The sequence below is a fragment of the Lissotriton vulgaris genome, chromosome 1_1 (genome assembly GCF_964263255.1).
Source record: "Lissotriton vulgaris chromosome 1_1, aLisVul1.2, whole genome shotgun sequence".
NCBI classification, from domain to species: Eukaryota; Metazoa; Chordata; class Amphibia; order Caudata; family Salamandridae; genus Lissotriton; species Lissotriton vulgaris.
Window position 1 is genome coordinate 360395822 of NC_141685.1, and position 19967 is coordinate 360415788.

Consider the following 19967-nt stretch of genomic DNA (forward strand, 5'->3'; position numbering starts at 1 on the left):
AGTGAAATACCAAAACCAGCAGTCCCTACACTATTAGGCTGTAGAACAACAGTTCCAGCCTTAGGAGTGTTTGAAACATTGAGAATAAGTCTGCGGGGGTTTCACTATCAGAAGGGGAAAATGGGCAAGAAAATCTATCTGCAGACCAAGATTGCGACCACTAATTTCAAAGAATGTCACATGAGGTGTTTCCCGTAGCTACTAGTGATCATTGTTTTGGGCAATATCTTGGCTTTAAAGAAATAGTCGGCCTTCTTAGTGTAATCGTTAAGGACCCTTAAACATTGTCCTTCAGGCAAATGTGACCTTATAATAAGAGGGTAACATTTACTATGTTTCAACAGAGTATTTCTTTTGGTGGATTTTCGACATAGCCCAGTGCACAATTCTTTATTATCTGCACTGATATGCAAACCAATGAAATTGGTCTGTTGGTCAGAACAGATTGTAAAGTGTGCATTGCTACTTTTAGAAGTAAACCACCAATGGGGTTCTAGCAACTCATTCTCATTTCATATCCATATAACAAACATCAATAATACATCACATTCCTAATCCCACCAGCTGAAAACAATGGCTACGTTTGGAGCACTGGTGGCTCCCATTGTAGTACCAGTAAATAAATAATAATTCTCAATTAGGGCAATTCTGATGCAATCAAAAACAAAGGAATTTGCAAGTATATGGGGCTGAGTCTGTTTCTCGAGAGTAGGTTCAAGGAAAGAATAACATCTTGCAATTATAAAATATTCACAAAAAGACTTGCCATGTCCACCATTACTAAGAGGATAGTGCCTACAGTTCACTGAATATCTTCAAGCTTAATAATAGCAGCCATACCCTTCTAGAGTAAGACTTTGGGCCTCATTATGATATTGGGCAGAAAGCCTCCTCCCGACAGTCAAAATCTCCTCAAGCATGTCGGAACCCGACAATTCACCGACCGATTACGATGTTTGCAGTCGGATTGTGAACCATGTGGTCATTCTGAATTGGTTCCAACTGACTATCGGAGAATTTGTGTCGGTACGAACAGAATCGTAAACCTCTCTGGACAGTGTTTCCGATTCACCGATTATGATGCCCCCTTCATCCTGAGGCATTGCTACACAGAACAGGGTTTTTACAGGGGGGTCCCTTAGGGTTCCCCTCAGCCCCCAACCGGAGGCCTCAGGAAGGATGAAGGGGGCCCTGCTATGTCCCTTCCCACCTTCCGACAGCCTTTCCATGTCGAAAAGGCCGACTTGGAAAGGCTGTTGGAAATCTGCATCATAATCGGTCATTCTGAAACACTGTGCACGGGGGGTTGGGGTGGGTACGATACAGTTCCGACCTACATGAATTGTCCGAGAGCCAGTCAGAACTGATTCGGAATAACCCTGCAGTTTACAATCTGACAGCGAACAGTCTGACTGTCAGGAGGTGGCTTTTCACCGACACTGAGGCTCTTTTTGTATAAATCTAATGGTTTATTAAAAAAAGCAACATATTTAGACACTTGTTTCAATGCTGACTCACACCCCACCATTATAGATCTAGCTGGAGGTAAATTACCCTCTTTGTGAAATTTAAGGAGGGCACCGATGACAGAAATCAAATAATTAGGATTATTGAGTAATTTTATTATTTTTCACTCGTCAAATCTTCTGCCAAAGCCACATAATATACATTATTTTAAATGTATTTTATGTATATTACTATTTATTGAAAAATGTACATTTATTAAAATATTATTAATATATGTTACATAAATTGGTTTTGCTTTTCAGTTTAGTGGACACTATAAGAAAATACATTTTATTTTATTTTAATATGTTACTCTTACGTTTTATTAAGTCAAGTAATGTTGTTGGTTTATGTATATATACACAGATATATATAGCCACAAACTCCTGCTACCCTGTGTTTTCTCCCCACCACGGCTGGAATTGAGCTGCACCACAAACATAAATTTAGTATTTTTATTTGGATTTTTTCACCCACAGTGCATACAAACAAGGGGCAGGCGCCGCGTTTTATGGTTTGCCTGCCACAGGACCATAGAGTCACACTGTCTGGATTGTCCTTTTTAAAGTGCCCTTCACAAAGTAGTAAAACATCACTTTTTACTGTGAAAACAACTAGACTGCATCCTTTTTACATACAGTTGTTAAGTATTGTCCACCACTTTAAAACATGTTCTATCTACATTTTTTTCCGTAAAGTATGTTATTTGTTTGTTTTTTGCAGTAGTTCATTAGTTCATATGCATGGATGCTTAACAACCGCAAATGGCTGATTTTGTAAGGTAAGCATTTTTATTCATTCATATTGGCCAGTGAACATCTTTCACCATATTTCATAGTTTGTGTGTGGGTGTGTGTGTGTATACCCACACACAAACTTTGATATATATATATATGTGTGTGTGTGTGTGTGTGTATACACACACACACACACACACACATATATATATATATCAAAGAAGAAAGAAGGTTCCTCCCGAGACCAATGCTAGTCGTCAGGTGGTGCGTGGTGCCAGCGGAACCACAGCCGGACATAATTTTGCATACATTATTCAATAAAGCACACACTTGAAGTTCTCTGCAAGTGCAAATTTGCAACTTTATTCCTTGTTTTCTTATCTTGTTCCCCTCACAGGATGAAAGGAAGGGACCCACCGCACAGGATGGACACTTCATGGGTTCAGTACCCTTTTCTTCCCGGGCTCGGGTTTGCACTATGGGCAAGATAAGAAACATTTTAATTGTTTCGTTCACTTAGGATTCATTATGAAGAGATTTTAAATTGTTTTTCACACGTGGTGTTTATCATCGTTTATGTAGACTGCTCTATGATTAGCCACTTGGCGAATGAAACAGTATTTGGCTCGTTATCATTTTTATCTACTAGGCCATGGTGTTGAAAATACGTAAAATACAACCATGCCCAATATCTATATTGGAGTATAAGTGCTTGTAGTTAGCAATTGCAAGGGTTGCTCCTTCTATTCTAATTTTCTAGACACACTGTGATATCTGACACTTGGCGAATTAATGCATTAAATGTATCTAGGTTGAAATGTCTCTATACAAGTATTTGTCTCTCAAATGGCGGCACCCAACCAATGATGACCGCCAATATCTAGTCTGCAATACACAAACAGACCGGGCATTTTTTCTTATTTTTAAGCATTTTGATTTCTGAATTTTTAGAATTAAATTTGGAATACTATATTATGTATAAATAACTGTGGTTAATTCAACTATACATAAATTGTCATAGCTACATTCCTTAATCAAAGGTAATAACTTTGCAAGTATTTTACACACTTCAAAATGGTCACTGTTGTAATACTACCACTGCCTTCAGTAAGAGACAAAGCCCGATGTCCATGTTTCTTGTTTACAGATGCATGAACATTTTGTTGGCCCAGCGTGTGATCAAGGCAATTCTTTGCTGAAACGCGTAACTGAAGAATAAAGTTCAAAATTTGCACTTACAGAGGACTTTGAGTCTGCGCTTTATTGAATAATTTATGCAATATATATAAGTATATGTATATAGTTTTATATGCATTCCGTTTGCCAAGGCAAGTTTCTTGCACACTCCCAGCAATCTTTTAAAGAACGACCATGATTTCCAATGCGTTTTTCGTGATTTTATTCATAACAGCTTCATCCAGCACAACTGCTCTACGCGTTTCGGTCTCGCAGAGACCTTGATCACGAAACTTCTGTTAGCGTTGTTTTGTTTGAAATGTGTTTTAAATAAATGAAAAAAGTGAAAAAAACAAAAGGAAGTGATTTGGTACACAGAATGATATATCCTGATCGCTAAGCATTGTGGTATAAGTAATGTTTAAACTAACATGTCCTATTGTTGCTGGATTTCTAATGATTCAACCAATAATTGTGGTTTTCAGTGCCTGCCTCTATTCCCTCCAGTGGGTTCTATTACTGGCAGTTTAAAATTTGCACTTTAAGACAAGGTAATATCGAGCAACTTATTATGACCCTCCAGTGGGTATATTACCAATAAAACTGTAATCAGATAGATGCACAGCAGTGTTTTTGTTCAAGGTCAATCATTCATTGGTTAACTGGTGTTTGTATTTGTTTGGTGGTGCTCAACAAGGAGGCGTCGAGGACCCAACGACGTCGAATTGAATACTTACAAATGTGAGGCTAGAGGGGCTCTGGTCTCATCCCTTAATTGGCACACACTTATTTGTGTTTCCTTGGTTCAAGAAAACGACTTCCATTCAATGTTCATTATTGTTCATTTTGTTTATTTCATAGTTTAGTGATGATTTTTTTAATGGATCAGTTCAAGTTTCTTCACAATCATTGTCAACAATATGAAAATCAGGCACTGTCTTTTTAACGTGTCCAATGCATTTCGGGCATTGATGGCATGCCCTTCATCAGGGAATTGACACTAGGAACAATGATATAGGCAAACATTAATGTAAATAATGACTTTTGTAACGTAACAATACAAAGCAACATGTCAAAAATATAATGTAAGGTCATGCGCTGCTGCTGAGACAAATTGTGAAAGGACAGGGAAACAAAAACAATTAGCCAAAATGTGGGGAGATTAACATAGTGCGTTGTGCGTGCTGGGGTGAAAAAAAGGGAGTCAGTTGATCACTTACATGCCTTTCGTTGGATGGTTGTTTAGAAATCTAAAAAAAGCAGATAAACACAAAAGTTCCGTCAATGCCTGTTGGCAAAAGTGCTCCGTAGTGCACTCCGGTTTGAATTAAGTGAACGGTGGAAACTGACCTGAAGGGTTACGAATGAGGTAAATCTGTCCGGTACTCGTCTCCGTGAAACGTCGGTGGAAGCGGTAGCTTCCCGCGTTTGTTTAATTCAAAAGTGGGGTATCACGTGGTTCGTCACGTGTGTTGAAAATAATAGAAAGACTATAGGTGTCATCAACAGGATACTGTTTGGGGATCAACATCCGATGAATTGCGGGCTATGAGCGGGTTTACGTTGGGCTTTTAGGAGAGTTCGACAGCCCGTTTAGAGGATGAAAATTAAAAATAAGAGTAGGAAAATAAAAAATGAAAACGTAGACCATGGGATCGAACTAGGGTATTGGCTGGTGAAAATGCACAGTGAGCTAATCATGTAGCTATTGTGGAATGGAACAAAAACATGTTGGAAGATGAGGGTATGTGATGTGAACGGTAATTGGAACATACACAGTGACAACAAGATCAGTGTACAGAGCAAATAATTCACAGGTAACAAGAAAATTCGATTCTCTCATTTAAACCCATCGGTTTTTGGGTTGATAGTTTATGAATCCAGTAGTTCTCTCTTCTTAAGAGGAATTTGTTGTTGTCTCTCCCTTCTTCTTTAAGTACTGTCTCAAGGATGATGAACTTGATTTGGGAGACATTGTGTTGCTTTTCTACAAAGTGTGCAGATAGTGCTGACTTCAAGTTTTTAAGTCGGATGTTGGACTTATGTTCGGTGAGGCGCACCTTGATACGTCGCTCGGTTTTACCGACATACATCTTCCCACAAGGGCATTTTATCCCATATATCAGGTTGCTGGTGTCACAGGTTGCATTCACTCTGAGTTTGATGGGATTGCCTTGACTTGGATGATTCACGATGTTTCCCCTGATAATGTTATTGCAATTACCGCAATTTAGGCAAGGTTTGGTTCCAGTGTATGTGGTGGTTTCATATAGTTTGTGGTGTAGGATTTCTCCCAAGTTCTTCGCCCTAGTGTATGCAAATAGTGGTGGTTGACTGAATGCATTTCTGAAGTCGGGTTCTATGTTGAGGATTGTCCAGTGTTTCATGATAATTTGTTTGAATTTTTTACTGCTTGTAGAATATTTTGAAACCACTACTGTCCGTGATTGCTCAGACTTTGTGGTGGGTGTTAAAAGTTTAGGTCTATCCAAGTTCTCAATCCTCGTTTTGGTTTCTTCCACTAGAGTTTTTGGGTAACCTCTGTTCAAAAATTTGTTGGACATCTCTTTAAGTCTTTGATTAAGAGTGGTTCTGTCTGAGGTAATCCTTTTGACTCTTGCCATCTGGGAATATGGTAATTTTCGTATCAGGTTGGGTTCATGAAAGCTGGAATGTAGTAACATGTTGTTCCTGTCGGTGGGTTTCACATAGAGGTCAGTGATGAATCCATTTGGGGTTACGGTGATTTTCACATCTAAGAAGTTGACAGATGTGTCTGAAATGTCCCAGGTTAGTTGGATCCGTTGGTCAATAGAGTTGAATTTGTTGAGTTCCATTCTCAATGTCTCCTCCGTATCGGTCCATATGATGAAAAAGTCATCAATGTATCGTGATATCATTTTCAAATGATTAGTCCAGTTGGTGTTCTTGAGTATATGTTGTGTTTCGTACCAATGCATAAAGATATTGGCATACACAGGTGCAGCCGAATTGCCCATTGCCATCCCGGTGAGTTATTGGTACCATTCATCATGAACTCTGAAGTAACTATGGTACAGGGTAAAATGCATGAGCTCCATAAGAAACAATTGAAAGTCTTGGTCTAAGTCCATGTTCAGGAGAACTGATTCCATAGCTTCAATCCCCATGTCGTGGGGTATGCTTGTGTATAAACTACAGACGTCTGCGGTGCATAAAAACACTTTCTCTGATGGGTTGAATGGAATTTGTTGTAATTTGAGTAGAAATTGTGATGTGTCCTTAATGTATGTTTGGGTGGATTGTACTGACGGTTGTAGATATCTGTCAATCAGCTGTCCAATCTGTTGGTGTAGACTTCCTCTGGTGGAGACTATTGGCCTCATGGGAGGGTTTCTGAAGTTCTTGTGAATTTTAGGTACCATTCTTAGTGTCGGACTTCTGGGATTGGTGGTTATGAGAAAGTTTTTTGTCCTTTCTGTGATGGTTCCCTGTTTATATGCTTGGTCAATAATGCTCCTTAGGGTCTTAGAGTATTCACTGGTAGGATTGGAGTCAAGTTTGTTATACGTTGTCCTGTCCATGACGTGTTCCGTCACTTTGTCGTTGTACATGGAAGTATTCATAATGACGATCGCTCCCCCTTTATCGGCTTTGGTAAAGGTTGTTTGATCATTCGCTGCTATTCTGTTCAGTGTGTCCAAGTCTTTTTGTGTGATATTTCTGGTTTTGGGTTTGGTGTGTTTTATTTTGTTGAGGTCCTGTTTAACTAAGTTTTCAAAAAGGTCCAATGTCTTATGGCTTGTGGGTGCTTGGAATGAACTCTGTGGACGTAGTCCCAGTAGTTGGTCTTTCTCTTGTTGTGGACGCTCAGGTAGGACGTTATCAAAAAAGTGTCTAAGTTTAAGTTTTCGCATTAATTTGAAAAAACTCACTTCTAGTTCCAGGTGGTCTGTGGAGGTAGTCGGTACGAACGAAGTTCCTTTCTCTAGTAGTCTTAGTTCATATGTGCTGTAGTTTTGGTCGCTGATGTTGATGACTAAGTGCTCTGAGGTTGGTTTTTCTTGGGTTTTTTCTCCTTCTCTTTGGTTGTGGCTGCCGTACTCCGAGTGTTCGGAGGGTCTCTTTCTTTCTCCTTTTCTTTTCCCTCTCCTGGGTCTCCTTTTTGAGCTTGGCCCTGATCTAAAAAAGGGCTACTGTCATGTGTTTGACTGGTGGTGGGTTCCACTGTTGGTGTTTGTTCTTGTGATGTTCTTGTGGATTGTCCTTTGCGTGGTTTTTGGCCGGGTTCACTATCCGTGGATGAAGTATCCGTATTCGAGTTGTAGGGACGGTTTCTTCGTTTTTGTGCATAGACGTCGGCCCATGTATAGACCTCCCCCAGTCTATAATCCAAGGTGTCCCGCTTAAATTTGCGAATTTTACGTTCATTAATCTCTCTAGAGTGCCGATCAATTTGAGTTTTGATGTCTTCCAAAGTTGTTTTGAGTTCGTCTTCTGTCATCATTTTTGATAATTCTGTAGATGTTTCCTGAATTTCAACAGAAAGTTCCTCCAAAATAGTGGATAATTCTTGGATAATTAGAAGGATTAGATCCAGTGAGCACTTATTAAGGATCTCATACCAGCGTTCCTGGAATTTTTTTGAATGCTTGCATAGGGATGGTTTGAGTGCAATTCTTAACCCACGGGGTATGCGTTGGTTCCTATGGTACTTAATGAGAGTACTGGCGTGAAGTTGTTGATTTGTTTTCCTCTTGGATAGGTAAAGTAACTGTTTTATATTTTGCTCCTTTGACCGACTTGATGTTTCTTGTGCAAGTTCCTCCCTGATAAGAGAGTAAATTTGGTCCACGTCTTTTTCATCAAATGCAAAAGTGGAGGCTCTGGCCTCCGTGCTTTTAGATATCTCTTCATAATTGCTCATGGTGTTATATTTTTCAAAGTTTGTTTTGGAATGCGTGCTATCGATCCGGTGGACGCTTTAAAGGTAAATGAAACTGTAATCAGATAGATGCACAGCAGTGTTTTTGTTCAAGGTCAATCATTCATTGGTTAACTGGTGTTTGTATTTGTTTGGTGGTGCTCAACAAGGAGGCGTCGAGGGCCCAACGACGTCGAATTGAGTTGACAATGATTGTGAAGAAACTTGAACTGATCCATTAAAAAAATCATCACTAAACTATGAAATAAACAAAATGAACAATAATGAACATTGAATGGAAGTCGTTTTCTTGAACCAAGCAAACACAAATAAGTGTGTGCCAATTAAGGGATGAGACCAGAGCCCCTCTAGCCTCACATTTGTAAGTATTCAATTCGACGTCGTTGGGCCCTCGACGACCTCAACAAAATAAAACACACCAAACCCAAAACCAGAAATATCACACAAAAAGACTTGGACACACTGAACAGAATAGCAGCGAATGATCAAACAACCTTTACCAAAGCCGATAAAGGGGGAGCGATCGTCATTATGAATACTTCCATGTACAACGACAAAGTGACGGAACACGTCATGGACAGGACAACGTATAACAAACTTGACTCCAATCCTACCAGTGAATACTCTAAGACCCTAAGGAGCATTATTGACCAAGCATATAAACAGGGAACCATCACAGAAAGGACAAAAAACTTTCTCATAACCACCAATCCCAGAAGTCCGACACTAAGAATGGTACCTAAAATTCACAAGAACTTCAGAAACCCTCCCATGAGGCCAATAGTCTCCACCAGAGGAAGTCTACACCAACCGATTGGACAGCTGATTGACAGATATCTACAACCGTCAGTACAATCCACCCAAACATACATTAAGGACACATCACAATTTCTACTCAAATTACAACAAATTCCATTCAACCCAACAGAGAAAGTGTTTTTATGCACCACAGACGTCTGTAGTTTATACACAAGCATACCCCACGACATGGGGATTGAAGCTATGGAATCAGCTCTCCTGAACATGGACTTAGACCAAGACTTTCAATTGTTTCTTATGGAGCTCATGCATTTTACCCTGTACCATAGTTACTTCAGAGTTCATGATGAATGGTACCAACAACTCACCGGGATGGCAATGGGCAATTCGGCTGCACCTGTGTATGCCAATATCTTTATGCATTGGTACGAAACACAACATATACTCAAGAACACCAACTGGACTAATCATTTGAAAATGATATCACGATACATTGATGACTTTTTCATCATATGGACCGATACGGAGGAGACATTGAGAATGGAACTCAACAAATTCAACTCTATTGACCAACGGATCCAACTAACCTGGGACATTTCAGACACATCTGTCAACTTCTTAGATGTGAAAATCACCGTAACCCCAAATGGATTCATCACTGACCTCTATGTGAAACCCACCGACAGGAACAACATGTTACTACATTCCAGCTTTCATGAACCCAACCTGATACGAAAATTACCATATTCCCAGATGGCAAGAGTCAAAAGGATTACCTCAGACAGAACCACTCTTAATCAAAGACTTAAAAAGATGTCCAACAAATTTTTGAACAGAGGTTACCCAAAAACTCTAGTGGAAGAAACCAAAACGAGGATTGAGAACTTGGATAGACCTAAACTTTTAACACCCACCACAAAGTCTGAGCAATCACGGACAGTAGTGGTTTCAAAATATTCTACAAGCAGTAAAAAATTCAAACAAATTATCATGAAACACTGGACAATCCTCAACATAGAACCCGACTTCAGAAATGCATTCAGTCAACCACCGCTATTTGCATACACTAGGGTGAAGAACTTGGGAGAAATCCTACAACACAAACCAAATGAAACCACCACATACACTGGAACCAAACCTTGCCTAAATTGCGGTAATTGCAATAACATTATCAGGGGAAACATCGTGAATCATCCAAGTCAAGGCAATCCCATCAAACTCAGAGTGAATGCAACCTGTGACACCAGCAACCTGATATATGGGATAAAATGCCCTTGTGGGAAGATGTATGTCGGTAAAACCGAGCGACGTATGAAGATGCGCCTCACCGAACATAAGTCCAACATCCGACTTAAAAACTTGAAGTCAGCACTATCTGCACACTTTGTAGAAAAGCAACACAATGTCTCCCAAATCAAGTTCATCATCCTTGAGACAGTACTTAAACAAGAAGGGAGAGACAACAACAAATTCTTCTTAAGAAGCGAGAACTACTGGATTCATAAACTATCAACCCAAAAACCGATGGGTTTAAATGAGAGAATCGAATTTTCTTGTTACCTGTGAATTATTTGCTCTGTACACTGATCTTGTTGTCACTGTGTATGTTCCAATTACCGTTGACATCACATACCCTCATCTTACCACATGTTTTTGTTCCATTCCACAATAGCTACATGATTAGCTCACTGTGCATTTTCACCAGCCAATACCCTAGTTCGATCCCATGGTCTACGTTTTCATTTTTTATTTTCCTACTCTTATTTTTAATTTTCATCCTCTAAACGGGCTGTCGAACTCCCCTAAAACCCCAACGTAAACCCGCTCATAGCCCGCAATTCATCGGATCTTGATCCCCAAACAGTATCCTGTTGATGACACCTATAGTCTTTCTATTATTTGCAACACACGTGACGAACCACGTGATACCCCACTTTTGAATTAAACAAACGCGGGAAGCTACCGCTTCCACCGACGTTTCACGGAGACGAGTACCAGACAGATTTACCTCATTCGTAACCCTTCAGGTCAGTTTCCACCGTTCACTTAATTCAAACCGGAGTGCACTACGGAGCACTTTTGCCAACAGGCATTGACGGAACTTTTGTGTTTATCTGCTTTTTTTAGATTTCTAAACAACCATCCAACGAAAGGCATGTAAGTGATCAACTGACTCCCTTTTTTTCACCCCTGCACGCACAACGCACTGTGTTAATCTCCCCACATTTTGGCTAATTGTTTTTGTTTCCCTGTCCTTTCACAATTTGTCTCAGCAGCAGCGCATGACCTTACATTATATTTTTGACATGTTGCTTTGTATTGTTACGTTACAAAAGTCATTATTTACATTAATGTTTGCCTATATCATTGTTCCTAGTGTCAATTCCCTGATGAAGGGCATGCCATCAATGCCCGAAATGCATTGGACACGTTAAAAAGACAGTGCCTGATTTTCATATTGTTGACAATGATTGTGAAGAAACTTGATTTGATCCATTAAAAAAATCATCACTAAACTATGAAATAAACAAAATGAACAATAATGAACATTGAATGGAAGTCGTTTTCTTGAACCAAGGAAACACAAATAAGTGTGTGCCAATTAAGGGATGAGACCAGAGCCCCTCTAGCCTCACATTTGTAAGTATATTACCAATAAGTCATGTATCTTTCCTATGTGTGGGCAATTAGTACAGTGATGATGAATAGCTTGTGTCATTTGTGTACATTATAAGTGAATGTGTGAAAATATGAACCAATATAAAATTTAAAACCATAGGCCGTGAATTATTGAAGGGAAGAAAGGGGAGAAGATATCAATTTAGTTCAATTTAAGGGCTTCGGTACCCAATGTTTGGCTCAGAGGTGGTAGTGCAATTCCTCATCCCGGTTTAATCCATGGGGGGTTAGTGTCCGAAAGTTCAGGATGTGTTTGGATTCTTTTTGCCTCAAAGTTTTTTTCGCGGTCTCCACCGCGTGGGTGGATTCCAATTGTCTTTACTGTGTAGAATTTCAGTTCCTTCCAGTTTCCACCATGTGTCTTCTCCATGTGCTTAGCCACAGCATTACTTCGATCACAGTTGACTGTCGCCCTTACATGTTCGAGAATGAGTTTTTTTAATTCGCATTTCGTGCTGCCTACGTATTTTAATGCACATGGGCATTCAATGATGTAGATTGCAAATTGGCTCTTGCAGTTTATTAATTGTTGGATTTTCCATATTCGATTATTGGCCATTACTATCTCCTTTTTGTTTTGAGCTATAGTACACACTTTACATACTGAACATTTATAGAACCCCTTGGGTTTGAGCCAACTTTCCGGTTTGTTGGGGGTTTGAAGTGACTACGTACCAGTTTTGTTCAAGACATAATCATTTCCATAAGCATCTTGTTGTGGTTGGTGTATTGTATGTTTCGCTCTTCAAAGAAATGTGTACATGCTTTCAATCCAATGTCATTTTGTATGTTTGAATACAATGATACCACATCCATAGTGATTAGTCTGTAAGAAGATTGCCACAGAGTTTCTTGTATGTGTCTCAGTAAATCACCCGTGTCTTGAAGATATGAGGATAAGCCTTTCAAATAGGGTAACAAAAATACATCTAAGAAATTGGCTATGGGTTCAAGTAAGGATTCCTTGGCTGATGATATTGGCCTCCCTGGTAGTTTTGTGGGGTGTTTGTGCACTTTAGGGAGAAAGTATATGGTTGCAAGTTTCGGATGAGCCGTTTTTAAATATTTGACAACGTCTTCATCCAACACTTTTTGTTTCAGCCAGTTGTCTAGTTTTTGGTCTAGTTCCTCTTTCCATTTCAAAGTTGGATTATTTTGCAACTTTTCATAATATTCCTTATTTTTAAGTGTGAAAATGCCTCCCTCATGTAAACGTCTTTTTTTCCAGAATGATGACATTGCCGCCTTTATCCGCCATCTTTATCTCAATTGTATTGTCATTTTGTAATTTGTTCAAGGCTTCACGTTGACTGTATGAGAGGGTGTCATTTTTCTTGGGAATTTTTGGTTTGTATAGATCTTTGATTACACAATCGTGAAATAAATCACTTTTGTTGCCAGCTGGTAACTGGGAATAGAATTTGGATCTAGGTCTCATTTTGCTACAACCTGCTCCTAGTTGTATGGAATGTGTTTCGATGTCATCACTTTCGGCTTGTGGGTCTCTATCCAACTCCATGAGATTCACAAAATGTTCTGCATCTCTGTCAGGTAGATTCATCGATGTTTGTGGATTTTGTTTTTGATGTCTGACCATTTTCGGATTTTCTGCAAACAATTTTGCTAGTTTTATCTTTCTTACAAATTTGTAGAGGTCAATCCGCGTCTCAGCTAGGTCTATATTGTTGGTTGGACAAAAGTTTAATCCACGTTCCAGGATATTTACTTCCAAGTCTGTGAGAACTTTTTTTGAGAGGTTGATTATTTCTGATTTCGATCTATGCTCTCTAAATCAGGTTGGTGTTCATCTGATGTTGTTAGTTCCATTTTTGCTGTGTGCTGCGTGTTGTCGTTCCCACTCGACCTGCGCCAGAATTTTTGTCTGTGCTTGTGTTTGCCTCGTCTGATTGGTTTTTTCGAACATGTCGTCGGCTTCTTCCTCTGCCTCTCATTGTGCCCAGAGGTGGTCCCATCTTTTCCCAATTCTTTTGCTGGAGTGCCAGCTTCATTTTGTCTAAAAAAGAGACCCTGGCTCCATGTTCCCTTTGTTAATTTTCTCCTTTGCTCAGACTTGCTTCTGTTGATGTCAAGGATGACAGGCTTCCTGTTTCAGAGAACAAATTCAGGCCATCGTTGTTTTTGAATCGGTCGAATTTGCGCGCGTACGTAAATATGCGGCCCTCCTGGTAATCCTCTTTGTCACATTGAACTTTGGATTGTTTACGCATTTTGACTGTTTCTTCATGTTTGTCAATATACTGACATAGTTCCTCTTTAAATTTTTTGAGATCTGTATCCATATTAATGGTGCCAGTTCTTTTTCCATATCTTTGAGTTGTTTAGTGATCCTGGTCAGTGCTATTTCAATATGTCGGACCAGAATTTCCATCAGACCCATGTTTTTTGTTTACATATGCATGATCATTTTCTTGGCCCAGCGTGTGATCAAGACAATTCTTTGCCGAAACGCGTAACTGAGGAATAAAGTTCAAAATTTGCACTTGCAGAGGACTTTGAGTGTGCGCTTTATTGAATAATTTATGCAATATATATGAATATATGTATATAGTTATATATATATATATATTTCTGTTACAAGAAGCTCCTCCCGCTGTTTGGTGGCACGCTGAGCCGGTAGAGCTCAAAACGGCGAGAGGATTCCACAGATCAGCAAATTACTGCACGCTCTCAGATAATGTTGGAAAGCAGTATTTTTTATTTCCTCAGAATGTTATGCATTTCGAAAGTCAAACTTCCTTGATCACACAGTGAGCGTTGTAACGAGGTGCAATACATACATTAGGTACTAGACATAGAAAGGGGACTCAAAGTTAAGGTCACCATACACTGCACCACAACTGTAGCGGCCATATTGAAACATCATATATATACATTACCTTACACGCAACGTTAATTTCACATATGCCTGCTTGTATATGGAGCTTGCCTTAAAAATACATTATTTTTTCACCTAGGTATATTTACATGTCCAAGTTGTGAGGAAAAGAAAAAGAAATCAGAGTAATGGTTTCTTAATGTTTCACCAATCGTAAATAAAGGTAATGCTATCCAAAACAGTATTGACGATATTCTACACGACCGTTACCCAGCCTGTACATGTCTATGCTTTGACAGCAGTCTGCGATAATGAAGGTGGCGAGTGTCAAAGTTAAATTCTGCCATGGTGGTTTAGTTGCCCTCCGGCTTAAATGTAGTCCATAAAAGACTACCCTAAACTTCTACTAATATACTTTCTCCCTAAGATACATAAGAACCCTTTGGCCCCCCCCTGGTAGGCCCATCGTATGATCTATAGGGGTTGTTTATGAGAACATCTCAAAATATGTAGACCACTTTTTGCAGGACTATGTGTCAACACTTCCATGTAAAAGACACAAAAGATTTTCTGCGCAAAATAGAGAGCATTGCACGGGAAGAAGGATATATGTTCATCACTTTAGATGTATGTTCCCTGTACACTATTATAGATTACAACCAAGGGATCCATGCATGTAGACATTATTTGAGTGAGAAACATATAATGTATATTGCACACACCACCTTGCTAACTGGCATAATGTACATGTGCCTCCAAAACAAAATTTTAATTTATAAAGGCTGCACAAACAAGTCCTGGGGACAGCTATGGGCACTTGCTTTGCCCCTAGCTTTGCGAACCTGTTCCTAGGCTTGTGGGAGGAAGAGATATGAAAACATGCCAAATATGCTGTAGATTTCGAGAAGGTCATCATATAGTTATGTTACATAGACAACCTTTTCGTAAAATGGAAAGGGAATAAACAAGAAGCTAGAAACTTCATAACTATCCTGAATGAGAATATGTATAACATTATACTCACCCACACTATGAGTAAGGAAGAAAGAGAATTCCTAGATGTCAAGGTCAAAGCAACAGAAGGCCCCTTACAAACAAGACTAACCCAACATAAATCAGCATGCCATTTTCCAGATGTCCATAAATTAAAAACAATCCACATTTGAGGATCAGCCCATGACCTCTGACTAATGATCTCTTTGTAAGGATCAGTTGCTAAAATTATTACAGCAGCAGAGAAAACTAAGTCATATATGGACCACTAATGCTCCTGATGAAATGCCATGTCATGATCTGTATTTACTGAAACATTTCCATACACCTTTTATAAAGTTAGATCATTTCCCTCTCACTAAGCCGTCCAGTGGTAAATCCATGTCAGCTGGTACATAAATCCTGATTCAAGGAAAATGTGTTTACTTCGACAAAATCATTTGGATAGGCTTTCTGCCATAATTCTTTAATGTGCTGACATGAATGTCAGTGCTTCACAAGGCTATGTAAAATGCTCTCAAAATATACTTGGCATGACATTTGAAAGAAGAGAAATCCACTCCTACTGACTACTACTGACTACTAGTGCCTTCCGATCTCAAACCGGAACAAGGGAGGCACTATAGGGGAAGAAACACCATTTTGTATTGGTATGGACACAAGTCCCATGGGGACAGACATCTGTAATTCTATTATTTGGCTCTTATATAAGCCCACTATCCAGTGGCTGCCTTCTAGCACAACATTTTCACTTCCATCTTGGCTAAAACACTCCTGAGGATTCAGTGGGAACTTACAATAAACTGCGTCACCTCAAAACATCCATGTGTGATAATCAGCAACTTAAAAGGAGAGCGTTGCTGCATTTTGAGGTGTTCTCTTTCAATCCTAGACTGTGAATATTGACTAGAGAATGCCACCTTGCAATAACTCTGAATGATAGATGCTCACAATGGCTATCCACTGCCTGCTCAGCTACCTGCTCTGATGATGACCACTAGAGCTTCCCAGCAACTTCCGGTTGCAGAGGCTAAGAGTCATAGGAAAAAACAATCCAGAGAAGTGAAGCAAAAATGCCCGATGTTGCTTTAGAATCCATAATACGCTGCATCAGCAAGTGAGGCTGATTCTAGCAACAGCCAAAAAACCTGATCCATTCAATTATAAAGGCCACACAATTATGATGGCTGCTAAACTCAATTGGCTGAAAAGAGAAGCTATGCCAATGCCTCCTCCACAATGACTAAATGCTGCGTAAGATACCTTTTAAGTGGATCCCATGTAAATTGAGATATTTGGAAATAATGGTTAGTAAAGCCATGAATAAATGTTCTTAGACAATTTACAGGAATTGGTACATCGAATAAAACTTCTTGAAGTGGAAAAAACTGCACTTATCGCTCTGGGGGAAGACTCAGGACAATAAAGGTGGTTGTTGCAACGAAGTTCCAATTGTATATTTGGTATGTTACCCACAAAAGCCTACTTCTTAGCTCAAGATGATTGAGCACTTGACAAAGAAATACATATAGGGAAAGACAAAACCTAGTTTATCGATAGCAAAGCTCTATGTAGCCACTACTTCAGGAGGTCTAAAACTTCCTCATCTGAACACTTACTGTACAGCTCACCACCTATCCCAAATGACATACTATTTGAATCCACACTTGGAAACCACTTATTGGCTGATACTGGAAAGGTTCTTTTAAAACAGTTTGTCTGGACTCCAGGCCTTTCATATGTACAGGCAGACACACACGATCCTGCTAATTCGATCCTTATGATCACGGTAGATTTCTGAGGCTCTACCCAGAAGATGAGGAGCCATCATGGAATAATTCACATTTCTATCCCGCTGAAATAAAAATTGCTTGAAAGCCGTTCTATTGGAAGGGCTGAAAAGCCAAGGGCTCCAAACGTTAGACATGAAATCGTTTGTAAATCTTTCTGCCAAATTTCACCTAAATAGAGAACAACTTTGAAAATTCTTTACTGACAACATTGTTTGATAACGAAACCTAGAGAAGCATCATACAATATGGAATGCACCCCAATACACAGCATAATGGAGGCACTATAAGAACTTGATCTCAAGATTATACGGCACTATACTTACAGAATAAAACTCTAACCCAACATAAGTCAGTCTTAAACAGCTCTATCAGGGAAAACTGCAAAAGATCTCTGTTGACGAGGTTTGGTCACTAATGCTCTGCACACATTATACAGCATTAAGGGAGGAATGTTATACATCCAGCTTCTTTAACATACTACAAGAGTGACATTGGTCTTCTTATACACTGTGCAGAGCAAAAGTTTTACCCTCAACACTTTGCTACAATGTCACCAACCTGGAGCAGACATAACTCATATTTTAAGGTACTGCTCAAACATACAACGTACTGGCAACAACTCAGATGTTTCCTCTTTGTTAACTGCATCCACTTACTTTCACCCTACTGGAAGTAGCAATACTACACAGTGCACTGGAAGTGGTAGGAATGACAAACCACAAGAGGACATGGATTTGCACAGCACTGGTGGTGGCTAAACTGTGTATCCCTGTTTATGTCTATGATAGCTGTTCATGAACATTTAATATACATATTAAATGATCAGCTACTTATATTCAATAATATCTGGAAACGGACTAACCTCACCCTTCAGACAAACTCTATAGTTTCGGGACAGGACTATCAGGGCTGGACTGGGAACCCAAAGCAGTCCTGGTAAATTTTGTCAGGCCAGCCTCCATACGGCGCATAGCAATTACAGTGAGCAAGCCTGACCACTAGGGTTTTTTAGGGGGCTTCTCTCCCAAGAAAATGTGAGAAGAAATAATGCATTCTACACACATTTGACACAATCTTTGTTGGGGCTCTTAAATGATTCCCTCACTATTGCCCACCACCAGTGCCATTCATCTATCCATACTACCTCTCCAGCATGAATTTCTTTTGTTACAGCACACCTCTCATATCAGTGCAGGGTGTAGGAGCACTTTACATCACATATACATACATTTACAGAGAGAATAAACCATACTTGTGTGAATCTGTGTATTGAAAATGTTACACAAGGCAAAGGGGACTACAAGGTGTAGGATTTACATATCACACATACTGGTAGGCATTTCTTAAGAGTGCTTGGACTGGAGATCCACAAACTCAGGATTTAGAACATAACACAGTGGTTAGGGTAGACTTTAATAACAAGAATGTATTTCTACCCAAACAAACCCTTTTTAAAGCAAAATTAGGATAATGAAAGAATGGGGAAAAACATAACTTTCTAAACTATACTATGTAGTTTGAATGCAGCAATTTGGTAGCAGTTCATAACTCACTGTGTCAGATTACGATTGCAACCTATTAATGGCACAGTAATAAAAGACTGTACCGATATCAGCAACGTTGAGGTACATGCATTCCAACTTAAGACAACGTTTTTTGAAGAGGGGATATCCCCATAGATTGGTTAGGGACTCATACAAGAAAACCAAATATTTTAATCGTGATGCCCTCTTGAGTCCCAACAAGGAAAAGAAAGACCCTAAGTTGCTGGTAGTAACTAATCATTCTGATTTCAATGATAAATTGAGATATATCAACAATTCACAATGGCAGAGATCCATTTCAGGTTTAAACCCTATCAAAGGCAGCCACAGATGTTGCAATTGCCACACATGTGATTCCATCAGGACCACCTCCGAACTTGTCTGGGACAAAAGAAAGTTCCTATTGAAAGAAATTACTAATTGCCGTATTACCAACGTTATATACCTCTTGCTTTGTCCTTGCCATAAGGGCTACGTTGGTGAAACAGGAAGACAGTTCCGGATGCGGTTCTGTGAACAGAAGTCATCTATCGCAATTACCGCACCGGGGCACCGTTAGTCGCCCATTGGAAGGAATTCAAGCATTCCATTGAAGACCTTAAATGGCTTATTCCGGAACATGTCAACTGTCCCAAAGATGGAAATATTGATGCCTTCGAGGGCAAAAGGGAGGAGTATTCGATCTTTACTCTTCAGACAGCTATGACAGGTCTGAATGAATGTCTCCCTTAGGAAAATGCCATTTAATGACCCAGTGATTTTTCTACTGATGATCATTGCCTCCTGGCCTTTTCAGTCAGAACTCAATATCACAACACCTTTCGGGTTAATATCTATTTTGCGCTTTGATAAATCCCCCTTCTTTGATATTGATCTGAGTGTATTTTAATTTTCACCCATTGTGGTGTTTGGTATCAAAAGGCTGACACCTTTGGTTCCATTTGCTTTAATTCGCTTTTTATTACCACTCTTGTTTAGCTTCCAGTGCCATAAAATGGCATGCCGTATGTTCTACTGCTT